General features: G+C 35.4%; 1 protein-coding gene across 4 annotated transcripts in view; it reads left to right on the forward strand.

Moving 5' to 3' along the window:
• The window catches only part of Slc25a21 (solute carrier family 25 (mitochondrial oxoadipate carrier), member 21), a 472,151-nt gene that overhangs the window by 216,649 nt on the left and 236,928 nt on the right, over window positions 1–18,574 (forward strand). Inside the window, exon 2 of one of the 4 annotated variants that reach the window (XM_013510366.1) lies at window positions 11,278–11,366. The exons of the other annotated variants lie outside the window; for them this stretch is intronic. The gene's annotated coding sequence lies outside the window, so the exon portion shown is untranslated. The remainder of the gene's footprint in view (window positions 1–11,277; window positions 11,367–18,574) is intronic. 4 annotated transcript variants of the gene reach the window in all.

An 18,574-nucleotide genomic window follows, 5' to 3' on the forward strand; every position in this document is an offset into this window, starting at 1 on the left:
CAGAAGACCAGTTAGACAAATAAAAGGAAGTACTACTTCACTCAGCAGGAAGTGCTTAAAGAGACAACCTACCTTCACCATAAATTCCTTGGTTCTTGTTGAGGATCAACCACTGACCTGGGTAGAATGTACTTGTAGCTACAACCAACACTCTGCCTTATGAAATCATTGATCTTTGGAGCTGAAAGGACCATTTGAAATCATTTAGGCCTTCTCTGTCACTGTCGCTGTCTCTTTTTTTTTAAGTAGAAGAGGAAATTGAGATTATATTTCATTTTGCTTTTAGGAAACAGAAATTACCACACAGACAAACTTACTTTTGAATTTCCTTATTAAATTATCTAGCAGGCATATAGTTTTTCTTACTTATACACAATACTTTGCAAGATGGGAAAGTTTAAATCACTCTTTGGTACTGTATGGTAAATCCATGGCATAATCCAAAAGGGTGCCATTCCACAGCAAAAAACACCAGGGTCAGAGTCATTTCTTTAAGTATGTGCACTGCCAAAGTGAGTACAGAATCATCTCTTTTAAAACATCATGCCCTTTGTATTTTTTAAAGTATTCCTAGCTCAAAATAAATATAAAATGCTCAGAATTCCTTCAAATAAATTTGACTGCATTTTAATTTGTCATTACAATCACATAAGTTCCTACAGCCAAACCTGAGAGACTGCCTAACCTGAGAGACATGCCTTTATATCAGTTACTAAACTCTGTCCATTCTAACTCCATGTCTTTTGAATTTACCTAGATTAGTATGTTGGACTTGTAAGTATTCTCTGCTTTCCTTCAGTCACTTCTTTAATCACTTTTTCACACCTAAGCTTTCTAACCCTCCTCTCCTTACAATCTTCTAATGGCTCCCTGTTATCTACAGTAAAATAAAATGTCCTTCTCAGAATATGGAAAGCCCTCTGTCTTCTGGCCTTTGCCTATCATACTGCCGGTGTGTTCTGCTTGTCTCTATACAGTATACTCTCTGTACGGACCTTTTTGTGCCTGAATGCTGACTAGTTCTTTTCGACCTCTGCCCCATTGCAGAGGCTTCTGCTAGGACATTTCTATCCTTAAATCTAGCCGGCAAGCCATTCTCATTCTTGCCAAGGCTCAGATCAGAGTGAGCACTGCTGCAAATCTTCTTGTGCACCTCTGATTTTAATTTTATGGCCTTCCTCATAGAAACAATGTGCTACTCATTGCTAGGAGTGATACTTATGATTTTTCATTCCAGAAATGCAAATACTATGGCTTTCTGCAATTCATTTATTCCTTCAAGAATATTTATTGAGGGTCTAATATGTGCTAGGCCAGATCCCAGCCTTTTCTACTTTAAATAGAAGGAGAAAGAACTATAATTCAAGTACACTGAATTCATAAGCAGAAACACGCATGAATCCATGGAAACCCAGATATGAGGTGTCAAAATTAGATGTACCAGTCCAGGAAGGCCTCCATAGAAGATGTGACTCTTCGCTGAATGTTGAAGAATGAGTATTAATTAGATGAAGAGGCAGAAGAGTGGATGTTGTAAATAAAATCGAGAGTGTTTGGGTAAGCAGCACTGAGATACCTAACCCCTTCAGGTGGTTAAAAGCAGTTTGGTGTGCTTAGGTGGCCCTGCAAGGAGTGTGAGGGAAAAGACCTGGCTCCTGGCTGGTGAAAGTCCTCAAGTTCAAGACTGAGGAATTTATACCATGAGAGTTGCTGAAAGCCCTTGAAAGATGTTATGTAGATAAGTGAAAAACTTGAATTTGCTGTGAGCAGATTGTTATGATAGTAGTGTAAAGGATCAATGGGACATTGGACTACAGATGGTAGAGCAGGGGTGGGAGGTAGAGAATTAGATCTGCTAAAGGAAGGAAGACTAATGTGGTTTAATCAGGCGGTTAAAAATTGATAGAAGGCAGTGGCCATGTGAATGGGGGGAGGTGGAGTGGATCAAGACATTTAAAAACGTAGACTGTAGAGAGCTTGGTTATTCGTTGGATGAGGGAAAGGAAAGGGTTTAATATGACTCCCATTGTATCAATTTTAACAACTTGTGGAATACTAAACACTAATTAGACTCGTATTCCCTGTTATTACTGCTTTTTAGAACATTCAGTAATAGAAAAATGGTAAGCTTTATACTAAAACCTGACTATTATACATGGTGTTCTTTAGTATGCCAAGACTGACTAGTGTAAAATAACAATTTATTAATGTGTTTCCTTGTTCTGGGTTCATGTGCTCAGCAGGGCTGTTCTCACTTGTAGTTGCATGTGCAGCACAGCTACATGGAGTTGAGGATGGAGCCATCCCCAAACTGCTAGCTCACATGTCTGGTGCCAGGCTGCAGTGCAGGTTAGATAGCTCTCGCTTGGGCTCTTTACATGATGATCTTGCATTTCTCAGAGCAGCTGGACTTCTTACACTATGCTGGCTTTCGCCAGAAGTGAGCGCTCCAAGAGACAGGTGGAGGCTACAAGCCTTCTCTAACCTGACCCTGAAAATCAGATGGTAACATAATCTATGGATCAAACCGTCATCAGCCCAGATCTCAGAGGGTGAAAGAAGAGACTCCAGGTCTCAAAAGATGAATGGTTGCCTAAACAGGGAAGGAAAGGATTGATAGGGACCATCTTTAAGACAAGCTAGCTTATAACCTCTAGCCACTTTCTATTTGAAGTTAGACAACGCGATAGTTGCCTTTTCCCCTTAAATATCCTTCTGTATCATAATAGTGAACAAAATCATAAGACCACTTTTTATTTAAAAATTCTAGATGTTTCCAACTCTTGGGACTATTTACATGATGTTTATTCTATTTAACATGATAGTCAACCCTGCTACTTCTGGCTCATGTGATTCCTATCACTTTTCCATAACCACACACAAAAATCTTTTTTATCTAATATTCTCTAATTGGAAACAGACTTACCTTTTAAGAGGAAAAAATAATTGCAATGTTTAATTTTCCCATTCTTTTCTAAATCAGGGATAGCCTACAAACTAAAGCAATGAAAACCACATTAAACACATTATTAATCTTCCTAGAGGATCCTTAGAAAAGTCTCTGTTAGACAATATTTAAGGTGGGAACCTAGGTTTTTAACATTGTATTAGTAATAAAAGTTCCAGGCACTGTGAGTGGGATATTCAAATATTCATTCAGTTAATAGTTATTACGGAGCACTGTGTCCCAGGCATTATACAAGATAGCTTTACACTATACTGGCAGCCCTCAGATATGCTTTCTTATTTAGAGTAGATTATTTTTAACTTATTTCTTAAGGAGGCCTTACATGGCATGAGTTACCAAATTCCTAGTAATTCAAATTTTCTGTAAAACATGATGATATTAATGTAGCTACTCCTTATATATCAGTGGAGTCATCTGTGATTATTTTATGGTGACTTGGAGTTAAAAACTACTCCAAAGTAATAAATGCAACATTTTTCATTCTCTATGTGTAGTTATTTCTAACAAGCCTGCCATTATGCAGAATGAGGGAATTCTTTCTTCAGCTCTCTTTAAGTGCTGTTGATATTTATAGTGTTAGTTTTTCCTGCAAATAAACTCCTTCAACAACTGGGCAAACTGTTCACGTTTCTCAAGAATGATTTTTAGCCAAGAAAATGGGGTACATTTTAGGAAGAGGATTTTCTTTGCAGGGATTTTATTCTGATTGAATAACCAGATGGAGAGTCACGGATTTGAAAATGTTTAGCTGAGCAGCTCGGCATTCTCTACTGGGTTCCACAGTAGGATGCCAAATAAAAATCACAATTTAAGCTGTTATGAATTAATGAGGGCCTACAATACACACACCTACTTATTCTAACCCAGACCTAACTGTGTGTGCGTTGTGGATAAATACATCTGAGGATAACCATAGATCCAGAAGGTACAGCATTAACCTCCCATTAGCTAATCATAGTAAAGTCTGGAAAAGTGGTCCTTTATTTAAAACAAAAAACAAAAGCACTCTACTTACAACTTTAATCCTGCCATAAAAATTGATTGAAATCTGGCAAACCCCAAAATAAATAGTAATCAAATTAACCACATTTTATTTAAAAGCAGAACTGTCACCTTTAATGTTTCTGGCATCATTCCTTAAGTAAATTAGTCCTCTTTAGAGTACCTGTTTATTTTTCATGTGTGAAGATTATAAACTCTTACGTTGTGATAATTGCCAGGACAAGTGAGTTATTTTGAGTTGCTTTAAAGATAAGGGTATCAGAGCAGTGCTGTCATAATAAGCCAGACAGTACTGCAAGTGGTAGGCTGGGGAGCCTCTCCCTGAACCGATTACATGCTTTAGGAAGTTAGCATAGATTATTTGAGGCCTTAAAAGTGTTCTTAAGAAATTATTTTAGGGTCCTACTTACCTTTGCTTCAGTCATATGCTAGGCACCAAAAATTCCTAAGGAAGTCTGGTTTATACTTAGGAAAAGAGAGTTTTCCCACAAAGTTTTGCTCATATTCCATTGCTCAAGCTACTAACTGTTGGAGCTTGTGATTTCAGGGACCACAGCAGATATTTCACTATATTTTTAAGGACATGTGCAAAGCTGGATTTAAGTCAGTGTTGCTATACTCATTCTTGAAACAGATGAGAGCATTGTGTATATAATGTGTTTAATTTTTAATTTTATTAGTTTACTTTAAAAGATAAAGTTTTTCCCATAGAAGCCATATACTGGGCTGCCTCTCCATCCTGCGGAATTGCCTATTTCCTGATCATCTGTTTTGAGATAGCATCTGAAACTATACAGAGTAAAATAGAGGCATGGTCAGCATTTTCAAGTACATGATATTTGCTACAGATTCCCATAAAAAATGCCTTGGCCTGCTGCAGACATGCCAATATCCTTAATGTTTCCTCAGATAACAAACAGCAGAGAAACTCTTACATTTCTTCACCTGTCAATCTTTAGAATACCTATCATAGAAGGAACCCTTGGGAACCAGGCATGGTGGCATATTCCTGTAACCTAGCACTCTGGGAAGTTGAGGGTGGAGGGTTACAAGTTCAAACCTAGCCTGAGCAGTTTAGTGATAGAGGGAGATTGCCTCAAAAATGAATGAATGAGTGAATGAGTGGATAAATAAATAAATAAGCAAGCAAGTAAGTAAGTAAGTAAGTAAGTAAGTAAGTAACTAAATAAATAAATAAATAAGGCTGGGGATGCAGCTCAGTGCAAAGACCCTGAGTTCAGTCTCCAGTACTGCAAAAACTATTAAAATGACCTTTGAGAAAGACAGTGATAAAGAATAGGTATACCTTTGGGGCTGTCTTTTGTTTGAAACAGCTAAAGATTTATTGAGAGTGTTCATATGTGTACAGCTGACTAAAATATGACTTGATGAACTCAATAATTTGATGTTTTTTAATTGTGAATAGCATAAATACAACCTGGGAAGCACCTCTAATTTGCCAAAATAGAGAAGTGAAACTTATTCTAGAAGGGTGTGAGTATTATAACTTTAACTTTATAGAATTAGTATACATGTGCCCTCTTAGATTTGATTAGAAACAATAGCAGGTAACTTTTACAATTAATTCCTTTGGGATGGTGTCAGTATATAAAAATACTCCAAAATATAAAGATATTCTAAAATATTTACTGTACAAATGCCAGTGGGTGAAAAGTCCAAATTTCTGTCAAAGCCAGAGATCCAAGCAATAATCTCCTCCAAATCCACTGAAGTCTCCACCTAAATGCCCTTTTACATACTGTGCTAATCACAGTGAATAAGTTCTTAGCACAATATTGCTCTGCAACTTTTTCTTTTACCTGCTATTTGGTGTCTTCAGATAGATGTGACTCTATCTATAGCCTTAGATTGTTCTGAGATGTTCCTCTTTATGTCCTACTCTCCTAATTTCTTTCCCTTCTTAAATCTCTTTCTTTTGCTCCTTTTCAAATGTCTTTCTTAAAATGCATCAAGTTTATTTTTGTTTTATACTTATTTTTTCATGTTTTAAGATACTGCTGTGTATCCCCAAAGTCAAATTGTAATACTTTGTATTTTCATTCTGACTCAGCTAGAAATATTGTCTGATTCCTGCCATTATTTCTTTTTCTGTCATGAGTTATTTTGAATGATGTCCTTAAAATTCCAAATATTTAGGTTTTTTCTCAGATCTTTACCTATTATTGACTGAGGGGGTGTCCTGGGGATTAAATCCAAAGCTTTGCACATGCGAGGTAAGCTCTTTAGCACTTAGCTTGATGTTCATCCCCAAATTATTAACTTATAGCTTAATTCTATTATGGTCAGAGAAAATATTATCTGATTTCAATCCCATCAAATTTATTAAAACCAGGTTTATGGTGCAGGATATTGTCTATTTTAGTAATGTTTCACGGACACTTGAAAAAAGTGTCCGTGAAACAACTGGGTACTAAACAAATTAGAGGTACTGCACAGCAGTTGCTGTGTGCTCAGCCTCTGCTGAGTGGAAAGTTTTATCAATGCCAATGTGGCCATTTGGTTGATGACATGTAGGTCTTCTGTATGCTTACAGATTTTCTGTCACCAGTTAACAACACCAATTATTTATGTATTTGTCTATTTCTACTTTCAGTACTGTTATTTACTGCTGTGTTCATTTAAAGCTTTATTGTTAGAATTTTTGAATTTTCAGATGAATTGCCTGTTTCATTCTTATAAAATATTTCTTTTTTATTTCTGATAATATTATTTATTCTGAAGTCTGCCTATTAGCATCGTTTGTCTTCTTTTTAATAATTATTGTTTGCATGATATATGCTTTGGGTTCTTTTTTTTTATTTTAAGGATAAAAGGAGGGAAACATTAACAGACATACAACATTTTACAACATATCACAAGCACAATATAGACAGTACAGAGTTACAAACAAAGTGGTAGGGAATTAACAATGGTGGTTGTATTACATATTGATATCTTCAAAGTGGCTCTTTTAGTTTGGTTTTTATATCTAAAGTGGGCATCCAGTATTAAATGGGAGGTTTTTTTTGTTTTGTTTTTGTGTTGTTTTTTTTCCAGTACTGGGAATTGAACTCACGACCTTGCGCTTGCCAGGCAGGCACTGTGCCGCTGAGCTAAATCCCCAGCCTCCTAAATGGGAGTTTTTAGAAAAAATAAATAAAAACATAAAGTGAGTTTCTTCTAAAATTAAGGAAGAAGTTAAAATTTCTAGAATTAAATAATAATGGAATTATAGCACATCAAAATCTGTGGGACACAACATAACCAGCTGTAACAGTGTGTACCTTAGACAAACGTAATGCTCTCAAATAAGTAATCTAATATTGCATCTCAAGGACCTAGAAAAACAAGAACCTACCAACCCCAAAACCAGTAGAAGGAAAGAAATAATAAAGATCAGAGTGGAAATTAATGAAATTGAGACTTAAAAAACACAAAGGATCGATCTGTACTTTATAAATAAATAAACGAATAGATTAAAGGAGAGATTATAGGAGACTAGATGGCTGACTCTTGGAAATGGCGGAGTCGGGGTAGGGGGAGGCGCGGGGGTAAAATGATTGGAAACGATCACAATATTTTGCATGCATTTACTTATTCCCCAAAACAGGCATTGCTCTGCTGTAGTACTAACATGCACCAATAAAAAAGTGGGTTTCTTCTAGACCACATTTAATTGAGGCTTACTTTTTAATTGAATCGAATCACTTCTATCACATAATTACAATACTTAAACATCTTACTTTTAATGTAAGTATTGATATGGTTGAGTTGAGGATTACTATTTTACAGGTCGTTTTCTTCTTCTACGCCTTTTACTGTTCCCTTTCCCTCCATTTTTGCACTTCTTTAGATTGAATACTTTTTACTACTGCATCTTAACATGTCCCTTACCCATTAACTGTTCTCATGTCACTTTTCAAGTGCTCAATTTCAGGTTTGCCCCATGTATTTTTAGCCGGTCAGTCTCCTCCAACTCTATTGAGCAGCTCATGTGTTATACCGTAGATTAGTTTTGCTTTTTAGATCTCATTCTTCATCCTATTGTACTATCCTTATTTCTACATATGTTATAAACTTCACACACATTGTTATTTTCTCATTAAACAGTCTATCATTGCCTAAATAAATTTAAAAATAAGAAAAATTCTTATACATTTCCTCACACATTTATCATTTCTTATGTTCTTCATTTCTTTCTGGGGACCAAAATTTCCATCTGGTATCATTTTCCTTCTGCCTGAAGGGCTTCCTTTAATAATTCCTATAGTGCAGGGGTGCTGGCCATGAATGCTCACAGATTTTGTCTGAAAAAGTCCTTACTTTACTTTGTTTTTTAAGGTTCCCCCCATATAAAAATCTAGATTGCCATATTTTTCTGAGTATTTGGATGATATTTATCTATCAGTTTGGTTTTTTAAATTTCTGATAAGCACCCTGCTGTCTTTTAATATTTGCTCTATGACTATTTTCTGTATGTTTGTCTTAATTGGTGGCTTTAAGATTTTCTCTGTGATTGTTTACAGTAATTCTAGTATGATTTTCCTTGTAGAGGTATAGTGATTTTCTTTTTCTTTATTCTGCTTGGGATGTTTTGAATGTCTGACATGATTCATAGTTTTCTTTTAAATCTTTTATTATGTAGTAATAGGTGCTTTAATGCTCTCCCATGCTAATTTCATCATCTCTGTCACTTGCTGGTCTGTTTTTGTGAACTGATTTTTCTTCTGGGCATGGTTGTTCTTCCGGGCATCTTTGAAGTTTTCACTTGCATCGTGGACATTGTAAATGTTACAGTGTTGAGTATCAGGATTTCACAATCCTCTCTTAAGGAACTTTTAGTTTGTTTTACATTCAGTTAACATACTTGTGGGTCACCTTGAGTTCTTCCCAAGCACATTTGTAAGTGTGTTAGGATGGGTCTAGAGTAGCCCTTACTCTACAGTTAGTTTTGTTGTGTTACAAAGGTTTGATCTGGCATCTATAGTGAATGCTCTGTGTTTTCCAAGAAGTCTCTCTACTATGGCTATTTACAGCACATAAACATCTTCTGGTCTTGAGTGAGCTCTGAGGATGTTTTTGCTTCAGTTGCCTCATAGTTGTTTGCCTGGCCCTGTTGAATTTTATCCTACATATATGCAAAACCTCAAGAAGACTTCCATGGGGATTTCTGAAGCTCTTTCTCTGCATAGATGATTCCTCTCTGGTATTCTGTCCTCCGAATTAAAGCCACCTTGCCTTCCCAAGCCCTGAGCTCTGTGTATTCAACTCATCGACTCCACTGTACTCCGGTTGAGTTGCCCTTTCTTGCCCTGCAGTCTAAAAATTATTTCCTGGGGAAACAGAGGTGATCATAGAGATAACTTAAATGTTTTCCTTTTCTTAGGAAAAAAGTCCTGTACTGCTGGTTATCCATTTTCTGAAAACAGCTGCTTCATATTTTTTCCAGTTTTCTAGCTGTTTCTGGTGGAGGACAAGTTCAGTTATTTATAGCAGGGGACAAAATCATGGACAGCAAGTTTTCATGCTATATTGTAATGGAATTATTAAATACACATAGAAAAGTATAGAAGTTGTATTTAGCCTAACAAAATGTTCATAAAGGGAACATATTTATATAAAACAGCATGCCAGAACATAATCAGCACCCAAGGGGTCCTCTTTTTCTCTTCAAATCATAAGTTCCTCTCAGCATGAGGATCCCTTATGCAGCACTAGGTTTTGCCTTTGTGTGAACTTGAAATGATAGCATATAATACATATTCTTTTAGATCTGGATTTTTAAAGTCCACTATTATATTTACAAGATTCATTCATTTTGTTTTACATATCTATAGTTCTGTCATTTTCATGCTGTACACTGTTACAATGTAAACTAATTTAGTCCTTCTACCTCCAGTGGTCTGGCTTGAAGGTATTACAAATAGGGCAGCTATGAACATTCTCATAGAATGTCTTTTTTATAGATGTTATATAGATGCCATTTAGTTAATATTTATACCTTTTTCTTATTCTGGAAGTAATTGCTGTGTCACAATGTGTATGTGTGTTCAGCTATAGAATATCCTACCAGGTAGTTTTCCAAAGTAGTTTTAACCAATTTGTAGCCAAGTGATATGAGAGTTTTAGTTCCTTCACATTGTCTTTGACACTTGGTAATATGTGTGCATTTCTGGGTGTGTGTTTTCCCTTTATCTGTTCTTGTGGGTGTATCATTATAAAGTATTGTGAATTTAATGATGTCTAATAAATTTTAGAACCTTTTTATATGCTTGTGTATATTAAGTTACTGGTTCTCCCTAGCTTTCTTATTGATTTATAAGGGTTATTTACATGTTCTAAGTAGGAGCCCTTTGCCAATAAACATATTATAAATATTTCCTTCTACCATGTAGCTCTTTTGAGATTGTTCTTCTGGTGAAAAACGTTTTTTTCTAAATAACTACTTTGAAGATAACAATAAATAATACAACAATCATTGTTGATTTCCTATCATCTTCTTTTAAAATTCTGTATCATTTTTATAGTTTTTGTGTTGTTTGTTTTTGTCTCATTTTTGTTACTTTGTTTTTATTCTCTTATCTTTAAAATAAAAAAAGGTTTATAAAAATGTAACAGTAGAAACCACCAAAAATAACACACACAGAAAAGGTAATTTTACAAAAATGAACAGAACATCAATGAGCTGTGAGACAGCTTCAAGTCTAGTGTAGGTGTAAAAAAAAAAATTGATGTAAAAATGTATTATTTTTCCCCTAATACAGCACTTTTTGTGACCTGTTCTAAATCTTTGTCTGTCACAAGTTTGTCAAGAGTCTTCTACGGTTTTTTAAAAGCTTATTTTACTTTTGATGTTTATCTGTACAATCCATCTGGATTTGGGTTTTCTGTATATACTGTGACTTGGATAATAAAACGCTTTTTATACTCTATATGGATAGCCAATTGTCCCAGGACCGTTTATTGAAAAGTCTTTTTTTCCCCAACTGCTCTTCAGTGGCATATTCACTATAAATCATTTCATCCTATGTGCGTAGATTTGTTTGTGGTTTTTCAAATCCTATTCCATTGTCCCATTTGTTTACCTTTGTATCAATGTCGCATTTTCTTAGTCATTATACTCCTTATATCTTGCTCCATGGTAGTGTAAGCCCTCCTGCTTTATTCCTTTTTATGATCACCTTAACTCTTCTTGGTTTTTTCACTTCCATATAAATTTTTGTATTCACATATCAAGTTTCATAAATATATTTTCCATCATATTATAATTTTATTGAAGGTAAAGGATTCAATTTTTGTATTTCTAGGCCCCAAAATGTGTCTTGCATATAGAAAGAACTTAATATATGTTTTCTGAAAGAAGAAATTAAGTAGTTTTCTCTTCACTGGAAAAATGGTAAGTATAGTACTAATGTTATCTCCCTCTAGTATGGTACAGAACATAACCATTTATATAGAAACAGGGCAAATATACAATTAGTCTAAGCCAAGACCCAGTGGGCCACAATTTGTAGGTCATTTGTTAGGAGAGGAGACTGTGAAATATCTATAAAAGAAGATTAAAGTTTCAACAATGCTTATGCCTAAAAATCCATAAATTCTTTAATGGGACAACTGGGAACAAACAGATCTACTTTCCCACATGACTAACTATAAGTCATGAGTCAATGTTTGTCAACATAGTTTGCGTTCCTGCTACACTGTATATAACCTATATTTGTTGAATAAATAAACAATAAGTGAATTAACCATAATTAATTTTAGGAATTCGTTGGGATTTAGTGCCATAAGCATAAGATAGTACTTTTCCCATAGGATCTCTGGAATTACATACACTTTCTTTTTTTGTGTGTGGCTATTGCACTTGTCTATGAAACCCAAATTATGAGAATGCAGTTGAAAATAATGAAAATGTCCATTTAGTGTAGCATCACTGTATGAAACACCCTGTCTAGCCTTTCATGTGGCACCTCTCCCAGGGCAGCTTCAATAACCTGTGGTGAAAGGTCTGGGTTTTGGAGCAGCCCAGTATTAAGACATACGGTAACCTCACAGCCCATGGAGTTTCCTCAAGTAATATTTATAGGAGTTTGTTTAGAAACTCCACTGGATTGGCTGTCTTGATTATAAAGAATATTTAGCTTGCTATGATTCAAAAATGATGCCAAAATAAACGTAGCTGAACGGACTTGGATGTGTATTTTTAAAAATATGATCACATTCTTGCCACTTATGTATGAACATAAAATTTCAAAAAGAGCTTGCCTTGTAGTTCTAAATTTTCTGTGGAAATAAAACTGCAAATGATGCCAAAGATTGTTTTATGCAGATATTTGTTTTTTTCATGTATGTGTCTCTCTAACAGGATAGACATATGTTTGACAGAATATTTTCCCCTGCATTAGTGAAATTAGGAAAGCAATCTTAAAACTAACACTATCTATAAGAAATATTCACTGGACTACTTCCATAGTTCAACAAAACTAAAGAACTTGCTTCTTCAGCTATATTTTATGTGTTTGTGTTTATTTAACTGATTTCCAGAGTTGAAATTAGCATTCAGAAAAGAAAAGTTTGGAGAACTGACAAAACAAAATATCTTTAGGACATCTATGCAAAATAAGAGCTTTCAGGGAAGTGTAATTTCACTTAAAATGAAATTCACTGGCAAAAGCCTGACTTTCATTCATCACCATTATTTGTTTTTAAATATGTGATATAATAATGTGGTCTGTGGTCTTTAGTAAGGAAACATTTTGATTGCAGATCAAGTGAGTATGTAACTCTGATTCAGTCCAAATTTCTACCATCTATTCTTTGACCTCTTGAATAATGGCCAAAATGTCAGCCCTTATATATTTCAACAGATAGATAGGTAGATAGACAGACAAAAGAAAGATAAATGTCTTGCGTATTTCAATTCTTTTGGTTGATATCTATATATCTATATCTGTATTATCTCTCTGGGCCTATAATGATGATGTATTTGTAGATTTAAATGTAGGCATATATTATACACATCATATATATGCCTCTATGATATGTATAATATCAAAAAGAAATTTAAAACTTTGAGGAGATAGAGAAATTGCTTTGGACACAGAAAGTGCCATTACGGAAGTCTGATGCTGGAGTAATATATGATCCCAATGTCAATTTGCTATACTTTTTAGCAGGTGTTCAAAAAAGGTCAAAATGGACCTAGAATTAATTCAGTCTTCCTAGTGATGACTTAGAAGTTTTACTCTGAAAAGATGCGTCTATAAGTAAAATGTGTTTAAATATCATCAAAAACATCGAATAAAGACATAATATAATAACTCCCAAACATCAAACATGAAAATAGCTGTTTTAAGTTTCATTCTGAAGTAGTTTAAAATATTCTATTTAATTCTCTAATGGATTCTGTAAAGAAATTCTGGTTTAAAAAGTCTTAGCAAAGACTTTAGCATTTGAGATTAGAAGAATTGTAAATTTATCTTATTTATTTGAGATTAATAGTTTTAGGAGCTTTGGAAAGAACATAAAATCTCAGTTTTGGTTTCTTGCTGGACTCTACCTCCTTTTTATTGTCTGTTTTAGTTGCTATTTAGTTCTGTTTGACCACATAAAACCTTTTTTCACAGAAGAGGGTTGTTAAAAAAGAGAAAGAAAAATTTATGTGTCTTACACTTAAAAGGATCTTTTGGGCTTTTCCTTTTACAGCTTCTCTCTTTTTTCCCCATTTGGTTTTCTTTCTTTTTTGTGAATGTTTTTCATTAGTCATTTTTAAAGGTAATAAAGATGTGTGACAAAGTTACAGTTTCTGCATTTTCTTTCTATTTTTGTAGTTGCATTAGTTTCTGATCATCTACAATGAGAAAGTATGACATTTGTTTGTATTAAGTTGAAGGTGATTTCTAAAAATGGCTCTAGATTCACACAGTTGTTGTAGATAGCATTTCTTTGCCCTTGGTAGAATCCCTTTAAATCTCTCTGCATTGGGTCTACTCATCCTGCAGTTTTGAAAACAATCTGATTCTAGTCCAGCCAATTCCCTACATTCAGGTTGAGAATGTATGCTAAATTTCATTTTTCAGGAAGGATTTAAATAAATTCAAGGCTAATAGCTTTTCAATAAGTTATTTGAGAGTCTAGGGGATGTTTGAGAAAAGATCATTTTGAGTTTGCATTATGTGGGTATCCTGCACACTACCCCTTGATCAGTACAGAGATGTGATTCTGGGGTGGGTGACCAAAGGGGTCTGACTCTCTAGCAGGGCGGTTTGTGGACATCTGGAGCTTGAAGTATGTCTAACATCTGCTATACTGATGTTTTAGGTTTTTTGTGACATTTTCAGCTCAATCTCTATAGTAAATCTTATAAGAAAGCCTGCCTGAGCTGAGAAACTTATGGGGCTTTCCACTTTATATTCCTTTAAAGGGAGCATATGTCTGTGTCACAGAGTCACATAAGGAATCTTTATCTCTTCCCTGAGGCCTAGTGCTTTGAACATTGTTGCTATTCATACAAAAAAAAAAAGATGAGGCTAAATTACATACCTACATTCTTGAAAGTGATGAAATGGCAAAAAATAATAAAGTTATGATGCCAGTTTCAGTTTTTGAGATGGGAGCATTGAACATGCCTTAATCAGTTTGTAATTGAAGGAGAATAAAATCTACATCTCCTGAAACTTCATCTGTATATGTAAATATTTTTACTCTTTGTACTAGTGGTAAAATAAAAATGTAAGTTTCCTCCTGTTTTTTTTGTAGGATTAGCATTTGTTTCTTTGGGTCTCAATTTTCTCCTTTAGAAATAACTCCTCAATAATGTTTGATTAGGAACTCTTCAAACTATAAAAGGCAGCAATTGGCTTTATATTTTCTGTGCTGTTGACATAGCTTTGAATCCAAGAAGTGAAGCATCTTTCATTGGTTTATTCATTTATCTGTTCAGCTTTATTGAATTGCTTCCTATGCGCTATGTACATTGTGATAGGCGAGGACAGAAATATGAACAGCACATGGATTTTGCTTATGAGGATCTCACAGTTTTTTTCAAGGGGGCGGATATCTGGGTGGAATTCAGAAAGCAGATAAGAAACACAGGGGATATCCCAACCACTGGTAACCAGAAGGCCAGAGTCAGACAGGATCTGCCATGGCTGTCTAGGGCTGCAGGGCACAAGGCCCACCAAGGAGAAAGAGGACAGGGTTAGGAGTGAAGGCCTGAGCGGGGTTAGGTGAGTCTTGTATCGTGTTTGGCAGTCACTGAAGGAATGGAACAGCAATGTCAGGCATGCATGAGATTTTTTTTTCTGTTTTTTTTGGTACCAGGAATCAAACTCAGGACCTCGAGCTTGCCAGGCAGGTGCTTGTGCTTCTGAGCCATATCCCCAGCCCCTAATGTATTGTAATTTAAGATTTATTTATTTTTTGCATGAGAAATGAAGAGAAACCTGAAGTAGAAAGAGCCACTGCTGAGAATATTGTTAAAGTCCAGGCAAGAAATGATGCAAGTCTGATATTTGAGCAGTACAGTAGAAATAGAAAGAAGAAAAATGTTTTGGGAGAAGTCAAGGAACTAAAATTCCAGGAGTTGAAGGAAGACTGACTGTGAGAAGTTAGGATATCTAGGATCAAGTGCGGGTTTCTGATTTGAATTACTGCATGTAGAATGTATGGGCAGAGCCTATAGAAGGAGCAGGTAAATGCAGGATAGGGAGGGTGGTGGACAGCAGGAGATGAGAGATTCTGTTCTGGTGAGTTTAAGATTCAGGTGCCCATGAACCATCCAAGTGGAGCTGTCCAGGGCTTAGAGAGAGCAACTAGATGTAGAGATTTGGAAGTCTTTAGTGTGAAGGCAGAAGTTGTAAGCTAATTTTCTTAATGATTGTTATTTTACTGTCAGGGTCTGGGCCCAACCTTTTATAATACATTGAGGTTTAAATTTATGATTGTTTTGTGTTTGTTTGTTTTTTTTTTTTTTTTGTCTTTTTGAGACAGGGTCTCGCTATGCAATTCAGGCTGGTCTTGAGCTCACTTTGTAGCCCAGGCTGGTCTTGAACTTGCAATGATCCTCCTGCCTCAGCCTCTTGAGTGCTGGGATTACAGGCGTGCGCCACCATGCCTGGCTTTAAATTTATGTTATCTGAACAAAATCAACAATTTTTGCTGCTATGACATGCAATTAAATAGCACCTTTTTATATTTACAGTAAATCCCACCAGCCTGTCCACTTTTCTTAGAGTTGTTGAACAATAATAAAACCTCAGTGAAAGCTATGCTGGAAATACATCGCATTTGGTTTTGTATTAGAGCAGAATGAATAGCTTAGAGTTGTGTATGTAGAAGACAGAATGAAGACTATATTTTCCCTGAGGGTGAGGAATAAAATCAATTAATTTTTGAAAAGATGGGATAAATAGCCCAAATGGGAAGTGATCTATCTGCTCAGGAATCAACATTTGAGCTCTTTTCCATGTCATTTTATGATCTCCAGGATACTTTCAACATTGGCAGAGGTCACCCATATTACTAACAGTCCAGATCTTTAGATCTCTGCATCTTTGTCTGTGATTTTTCTCAGATTGCTGAAAGCCTAGAAAATGCTTTAATCAATTGCTGCTGTTGTTTTTAATCTGAAAGCCACCTTTGACTCCTTTGTTTCTCAAACAGTACCAAAATTTTTGAATATTTATTTTATACTTCTATAGTCTTTCCCAGAAATTTTCATGATTCCACTTCTGATCTGAAAAATTTCAAGTATGCAGGTAGCATATCTTTCTAGTGTGTGACTCCTGGTCAACTTGACTTTGACAGACCAGTTAGAGATGCTGATTAGGTTACATGGGGGTCATGACCTTCCAGGCCTTTGCTGATTTGTCATGTGGTTCATGGTCATTTTTCAAGGTCAGTAGGCAGGGGGCAATGCTAAGAGAAGCCATCACATAACACACAAGTTGGCTTGAGATAAAATGTTGACTTTTTGTCATTAAGAGGATGTGGGGCAGATCACAGCCAAAGCTAATGCCTAAAAGTGTGATGACACTTCTAGGATGTCACAGCAGGACCCCCAATAGCAGCCCAATTAGAGTCAGATGTTCTACCAGAGGAAGGGACGGAGCATGCATCACAAACTAAAGAGCATGATCTTTTCACTTAGCAGGGACAGAAGCTCTAACTCATATGGCCATATGTTTTGTAATCAGAGGAGGTTGTTCTCTGAAAAAGATGAACTATTATTTTCTGGTACCATGGTAAAATGTGCATGATAAACTTTGTACCATTATCATATCTTTGAGTTATTGAACTGTCTCCAACATCTTGTCCAATCCTTTCCACCTTTTCTTGCTGTGCTTCTGCTGTGTGTAATTAAGTTTTGAAAAGAAGAGAGAATGTGGGAGTTTGCCCTTGTTAAAGACAGGTTAATTCTAGACATGGCTTTACATGTTGACATTTCCCAGTTAGCTCACAGCTCGTAGTAGAATTCTGTTGAAACTGTGCCATGATATACTGCCAGCAAGTGGGAGTGGTGAAAAATACTAGGAAGGCTCGTGACGGCTAAAATAACACAAAATAGTATTGCTGTCATCACCTGCTTTGACAACACAGACCTTACCAAAAGCTCAATAAGACCCCTACATATTTAGTAGTATTTTAAGGAAGAAGAGTTAGGCTGTATCATCCTGATCATCTTGATGGTGAAAAAATGCGTAAGTTTTTTTTTTTAAAGGAAACTAAATCTACTTATATTAAACAAGTTGGCCCCAGCTCATTTACCTACTCCTTTATTTATTTTTATTTAAGATGCCTTGTCTCTGTTATTTCTCTCAGTTTGAAATCAACTTTCAGTTGCAGTTTCTTTCCTTCAGGGAGAAGACAGTCATCTAGTCCTTTAAAGTAGTTGCTTTGTGTAATAGCCAAATTTTAGGGGAATATAAATTAAAACCATTTGCTGTGATTAAGTCTGAAACTAATGAATACTTCCATGCATGCAGTACAACTACTTTTTTTTTTTTTTACTGACATGACTCTTTGGTGCAAGATACCCTATTTGTAAAATGTTTGTTCTTGGCTCATCATAAAAGGTGTTTTCTTTTTTTCTCTGAAAAATACCAATTAGCCCTGATTATGTGTTGTCACTCACTTTATGTTCTTTTTCCAATGCAAAGAAAAAATAAACAAAGCACAGAAGTTGGTCTAAAATATCAAAGATCAAACCAGATGAAGAAAAAAAAAATCCATTACCCTATGTACCCTTGAAAATTAAAATACAAGTCTCCTAAAACAGCACTGCTTTATGTAATGTTGTTCTAAAGCAGAGACAAAAGCCTGTTTATATTAATCATCCTTTCCTGTAGCTTCCATGGGCAATCAACTGCCGTGTTTCAGCTGTAAGAGCTTACCTTCCACTGATTTCTGTCACTGCGTAGTGCTGGAAAATGTTTTACAAACTCTGAATGCACCAGATGGAGACTACATTGTCTCCTGAAGCACTGACAAAACACTTATTAATTTTCATTTTGGTGATTAAAACCAGTCAGGTATAAGGGAATCTGGATAGAAATTAAACATGTATTTATTCTAAGCTGGAAGATTTCCTTAAAGTCTTCTCAA

This window comes from Chinchilla lanigera, unplaced genomic scaffold (assembly GCF_000276665.1).
Source record: "Chinchilla lanigera isolate Chin_1 unplaced genomic scaffold, ChiLan1.0 scaffold00008, whole genome shotgun sequence".
Classification (NCBI taxonomy): domain Eukaryota; kingdom Metazoa; phylum Chordata; class Mammalia; order Rodentia; family Chinchillidae; genus Chinchilla; species Chinchilla lanigera.